At 53.7% G+C, this 5652-nt stretch overlaps 1 pseudogene; it reads left to right on the top strand.

Moving 5' to 3' along the window:
* Nucleotides 1-1217: 1217 nt before the first annotated feature.
* On the top strand, nt 1218-5228 carry LOC123825907 (annotated as a pseudogene).
* The last annotated feature ends 424 nt before the right edge of the window (nt 5229-5652 follow it).

The following is a 5652-nucleotide window of genomic DNA, read 5'->3' as shown; positions in this document are numbered from 1 at the left end:
CCCTCTCTGTAGGTCCCAGGGTGTCACTGCCTGAGATCCTCTGTCCACAGTGACCATCATTCTACTGATTGGAGCATTTAGACACATTCCATCCTTTTGCCTTTTGCAAAAGCATCCTTCAGGAGATTTGTCCCAGTTTTCAATCCCTTCACCCTTTTTGCTGCTGTTGTTTGATTGTTTTTGTTTTGATTCACAGTGTTTTTTATTGACTATGCTATTACAGTTCCCCAGTTTTCCCCCTTTATCCCCTCTCTGCCCTGCACCCCCCAACCCTCCAGCATTCTCCCCTCTTAATTTATGTGCATGGGTTGTATATATCAGTTCTTAGAATTCTCTGTTTCCTATACCATTCTTAACCTCTCCCCGTCTATTTAATGCCCATCAATTATGCTTCTTCTTCCTTGTACCTTCCCCCCTCATTCCTCCTCTTCCCTTTCCCCACTGAAAACCTTCCATATGATGTCCACTTCTCTGATTCTGTTCCTGTTCTAGTTGTTTGCTTCGTCCAGGTGACAAGCCCGAGTTAGAGCAGTGAGTTCAGCGTGCTGGGCAGATTTTACTTCCAGTCGATGAGAGCTCTCAATTATGTCCACCAGGGAAGTTACTGCATGTCCCTCTCAGTAATGTCCCTGGTCATCTCTCAGATAACATCCCTCTGTAACCAAATTAAAGCAGCACCATCAATAGGAGTTTCCTGTAAATCATTCCTAGGAACCAGTTAGCAGAACCAGGTGGTCAGTCAGCACAACACAACTGTCTTCATGCTGCAAAGAGGGTAACAAGTGAAGGGCAAAGGTGATCACACCGAGTTAAAGTGACATCAGGTGCAGAGAGCGGGACACTTCCTAAGAAGCCAAAGGACAGACAGAGACGTGTTGAATGCGATGAGAGAACAGTGAGGAGTCAGTGGAATGAGGAACATAGTAAGTTAGAGGAGCGCCCTGATCTACCTCTTTTTCTGTTTACCTTGTTAAGCTGTAGCAGGTGTGGCTCTCCCCTACCACCTAGTAGAGAGAGTCTAGGAGGAAGGCTCAGGGCCGAGTTCGGATTCCCAGGCCTGGATACTCATGACGCTACCTCAGTTCTCACTCCTATTGGATAGCTGAACTATAAAGCAGCCAATCAGCGTCCGTGGTTTCACCTACACTACTCTCTCCAGTAAAAAGTTGTCAGTTTTCTAGACCCGTAAGATATGGGTCACGGAGCACTGACCCCTACTCCTGCTGCTCTCAGGAGCCCTGGCGCTGACCGAGACCTGGGCCTGTGAGTGCGGGGTCGGCAGGGAACGGCCTCTGCGGGGCAGGAGCGAGGGGATCCACGGGGGGCGCAGAACCCAGGGACCACGGGTCTCCAGCGCCCTCCACCCAGACTCCTGACCTCTGACGCCCGCCCCTCCGCTCAGTCACCGCCCCCTTTTCCATCCCCCGCGACCCCTGACCCTTTAGCCAGGCCGCCTAGGACCCAGGACGAGTGTCCTACCCTCTCCCTAGGCCCTCACAGCCTTAGAATATTCAGTACTGCGATGTCCGCCCCGGTACTTCGTCTTCCGCTACGTGGACTACACGGAGATCGCGCGGTTCGACAGCGACGCCGCGAGGCCGAGGCTGGAGCCGCGGGTGCCCTGGATGGAGCAGCCGCGGGTGCCATGGATGGAGCAGCCGTGGGTGGAGCAGGAGCATCCACATTTTGGGGACGACTACACGCGGGACATCAAAAACCACGAAAAGATGTATGGAGGGAACGTGAACAACCTGCGCGCCTACTACAACCAGAGCGAGGACGGTGAGCCAGCCACACGCTGCCAGGACCTGGGCACGACCCCCATCCCCACGGACCGTCCGGGGTCGCCTCCAGTCTCCGAGTGCGAGTGCGGGATTCACCCCGAGGTTGCTCATTTTCAGTCTGGGTTTCATCACCGCGGGTCCGGTCCGGACTGGTCCGCTCTGGGGTAGACCGTCCTGCGGGTGGGAGTAACTGGAGAGAAATGACCTCCGTTCGGGGGCACCCTGAGTCCCAGAGTCCCAGGGTCACCCCGAGGTTCTGGCCAGGTGTGGGCGGTGCAGGGGTAAGTGGAAGGGCTGACAGCAGGTCGGGGTCAGGGTCTCACACCTTCCAGGCAATGAGGGGTTGCGTTCTGGGGTCTGACCGTCGCTTGCTCCGCGAGTACAGTCAGCTCACCTACCACGGCACTGACTATGTGCCCCTGAAGGAGGACCTGAGCTCCTGGACTACAACCGACAAGGCCGCCCGAATCACCTGGAGCAAGTTGGTGCAGGTTCCTGATCTGGACTACTGGAGGGGGGAACTGGAGGACACCTGTGTGCGCTTGCTCAGCCTGTTCCTAGAGAAGGGGAAGGAGACGCTGCTTTGAGCAGGTACCAGGGTGCAGGCCTCCCCGAGGAGGGGATGCATTGGCAGGGGCGGTTTCCTACAAGGAGAGAAGGAAAATGGGGCAGTGTCAGAATCCCCCTGCAGCTCGGGAGAGGTAAGAGTCCCCTAGGTTTCTACTCTGTGACTTCCCCGGGGGCCCAGGATTCTCTAAAGGACAAAATGGGACCCAGCCTCTCCCTGAAACACCCCACAGTGGTTCCCTCACACCCTGCAGCACCTGGTGCACCAGGACACTCTCCCTGGTTCTGGGGATGAGACCTTCTCTGGAGGCCTGACTTCTGGTTTGCCGAGTCATCAGCTTCCACCTGAGTCTGTGTCTCCCCTTAGAGACCTGCATACTCCTACCCCAGGTTCTCACCCTGATTCTGGAAATTTCTAAGAAATAGGAGAATATCCCAGGTGCCTCTGTCCAGGCTGGTGTCTGGGTGTTGCTCTCCCTTCCCCCACCCCTGCTGTCCTGTCCACTCTCAGGGTGGTCGCATGAGCACTGCTGGAGTGTCCCGTGACCATGCAAAGTTTCTGATTTTTCTCACCCTCCCCTCAGACCCCCCAAAGACACACGTGACCCACCACCCCATCTCTGACCATGAGGTCACCCTGAGGTGCTGGGCCCTGGGCTTCTACCCTGTGGACATCACCCTGACCTGGCAGCGTGAAGGGGAGCACCTGACCCAGGACACAGAGCTGGTGGAGACCAGGCCTGAGGGGCATGGGACCTTACAGAAGTGGGCAGCTGTGGCCTTGCCCCCTGGAGGGGAGCAGAGATACACGTGCCATGTGCACCACCAGGGGCTGCCCCAGCCCCTGACCCTGAGATGAGATGAGGAGGGCACATGGGCACAGAACCTCTCCTCAGGGTGTCCCTGAGCAGAGTCAGGACTCAGGCCTCTCACCTTTCCCTCGCAGACCCCCCACCAGAGACCACCATCACCAGTATGGTCATCGCTGCTTCCTTTGTTCCCTTTGTAATTCTGGCCGCTGGAGCTGTGCTGTGGAGGAGGAAGAGCTCAGGTGGGCAAGGGGCAGGGGCTGAGTTCCCCATCACCCTGGGGGTCAAGCCCAGGTGGAAGTGTGCTCTGCCTGATTAATGGGCATTGTGTCCCCACATGGGTGCTTGTCCATCCGGGGCCTATTTCCTAACACTGATCCTTTTTTGAGGCCCTTGGGAAAGTGAGGGGCACATTTAGGACCTGATGTTTCTAGCGATGGGGACTGATTCCCAGCTGTCAGAGTCCAGAGGGAAAGGTCCCTGCTGAGGACAGAAGTCCAGAGTAGTTGTAGGTTCACTCCCCACACATGTGCTTTCCCTGTGTTTCCTGATCCTACCCTGGGTGTTCAGTCACAGTTCTGGAACCTTCCCTGTGCTTCAGTGTATGGGGCTCCTTTAGGGTCACAGGACACAGCCCTCCCCCTGACTTCTCACAGAACGTTTTCTTCCCACAGACAGATGCAAGAAGGGCTACACTCAGACTGCCTGTAAGTCTGGGTGTTGGGGAGGTGACATCTGGGACCCTTGGGAGAGTGTGGGCTGGATCTGTGAGGGGGACTCTCCCCCCCGTAACTCTGCTGTTGTGTCTTTCCCAGGCAGGGACAGTGCCCAGGTCTCTGATGTGTCTCTCACAGCTCCTAAGAGTGAGACCCTGAGGGAAGGAAGTGGGGGGCATTTGTTCCTATGGGCACTAATGGGTTGGTGCATTCTCAGAGTGGGACGTTCTGGGCATGAGGTGGCTGTGGGGGAATGTGACACTTCTCAGACTGACCTGAATTTGGTCATGACAACTTTCTTTCCCAGGATGACAAAGCTGCCTTGTCCGGGTTTGGTGCTAAAACAGCCATTGCAGCCTCCCCTTGGGACTTTAAGGATCCCTGACTGCTCTTTCTGCAACCAGCATCACAATATGTCTGCATTTTCATCAGTATTATGTGAGGAGCAGGTCACCAGGTCACCCTCCCCACAAGGACCTGCGTCCTCTCCCCTGGGGACTGTCCAATCCCAGTAGAGTTGGGGTGAGGCCATCCCCATCCTGGTATTTCTTCTCCTGGCTCATTTTTGTTGCTCCTTTGTCCTTGCTGCTTCAGGAGAGCCTGGTCCCCCAGGACCTGGGGTCCCAGGGACTTCAGTGTCACTCAGCTCTTGTCCTGGCTCCAGGACTGTGCTCAGTGAGGGCTTCCTGTGGGCGTGTCAGCCTGGGCTCAGGCCTGGGTCTGGCCTGGGTCTGGCCCCAGCCACTATCTTTTTGGTTATTTATTGATTCTTTGTTTTGATGGATATATTACCTTTTTTGGTTTTCTTAATTAACTTATTGGGCTATTTTTTAAAATGAATGCATTTTGCTGGCTTTTGTTACTGGAATCATATAAAACTCAGTTGTATATTTCTATGATATTGTACAATGAGGAGTCACTCCACCAGTGGTTTTTGAGTCCTGGGTAAATGACGCTCCACTTTTACATCTGGAATCCAGACGTACCTGCAGATATTGGGTTTTGTGTGTAGACCGACACAGTAAGCAGGTATCACAATAAAGTGACTCACACAAACGTTTTGTTTGCCCTGAGCATATAACGTTAAGCTCACGGTAACTTTAGTCTAAAAGTGTTAAAAGGCATTATGTCTAAAAAGTAATGTACAGCCCTCACAGGTGTGACTCAGTGGATTGAGTGCAAGCTTGCAAACCAGAGGGCTGCTGGTTCAATTCCCAGTCGGGACACATTTTGGGTTGCAGGCCGGTCCCGAGGGAGTCAGGGGTGCTAGAGGCAACCACACATTGAGGTTTCCATCTTTCTCCCTCCCTTCCCCTCTAAAAATAAATTTAAAGAAATTTTAAAACTGTACTGTACACACCTTTATTAAAATATACTTTGTTGTTAAAAGATGCTAACTATCATCTGAGGCTTTAGTGAGTTGTAATCTTTTTGCTGGTGGGAAATCTTACCTTCATTTGTAAGACAAACAAGCCTGGCTGGGGGGCTCGGCTGGAGCAACGCCCACACAACAAAGGTTATGAGTTCACTCTCCCTTAAGAGCATGTGCCCAGCTAGGGTTGAATTTCTGTTCAGGGCTGGTACGGGAGGCAACCAGTCAGCATTTCTCTCTCTGTCACTCTCTGCTTTCTCCTCTGTAAAATCAATAACAACAATCCTGGGTGACGATGAAAATTAAAAATGCAGTCTCTTGGAAGTGCAGCAGCCTGCTGTACACCTGTACCTCAGTGAACCGAGCACAGGCCGAATGGCCAGCCTCCCAGAGCCCGTGTTGTG

Source organism: Phyllostomus hastatus, unplaced genomic scaffold, assembly GCF_019186645.2.
Source record: "Phyllostomus hastatus isolate PE091 unplaced genomic scaffold, TTU_PhHast_1.1 phas_contig_709, whole genome shotgun sequence".
In the NCBI taxonomy this organism is placed as follows: Eukaryota; Metazoa; Chordata; class Mammalia; order Chiroptera; family Phyllostomidae; genus Phyllostomus; species Phyllostomus hastatus.
Note: the sequence above shows the minus strand (reverse complement) of the source record. Positions and strands in the feature narration are given on the sequence as shown.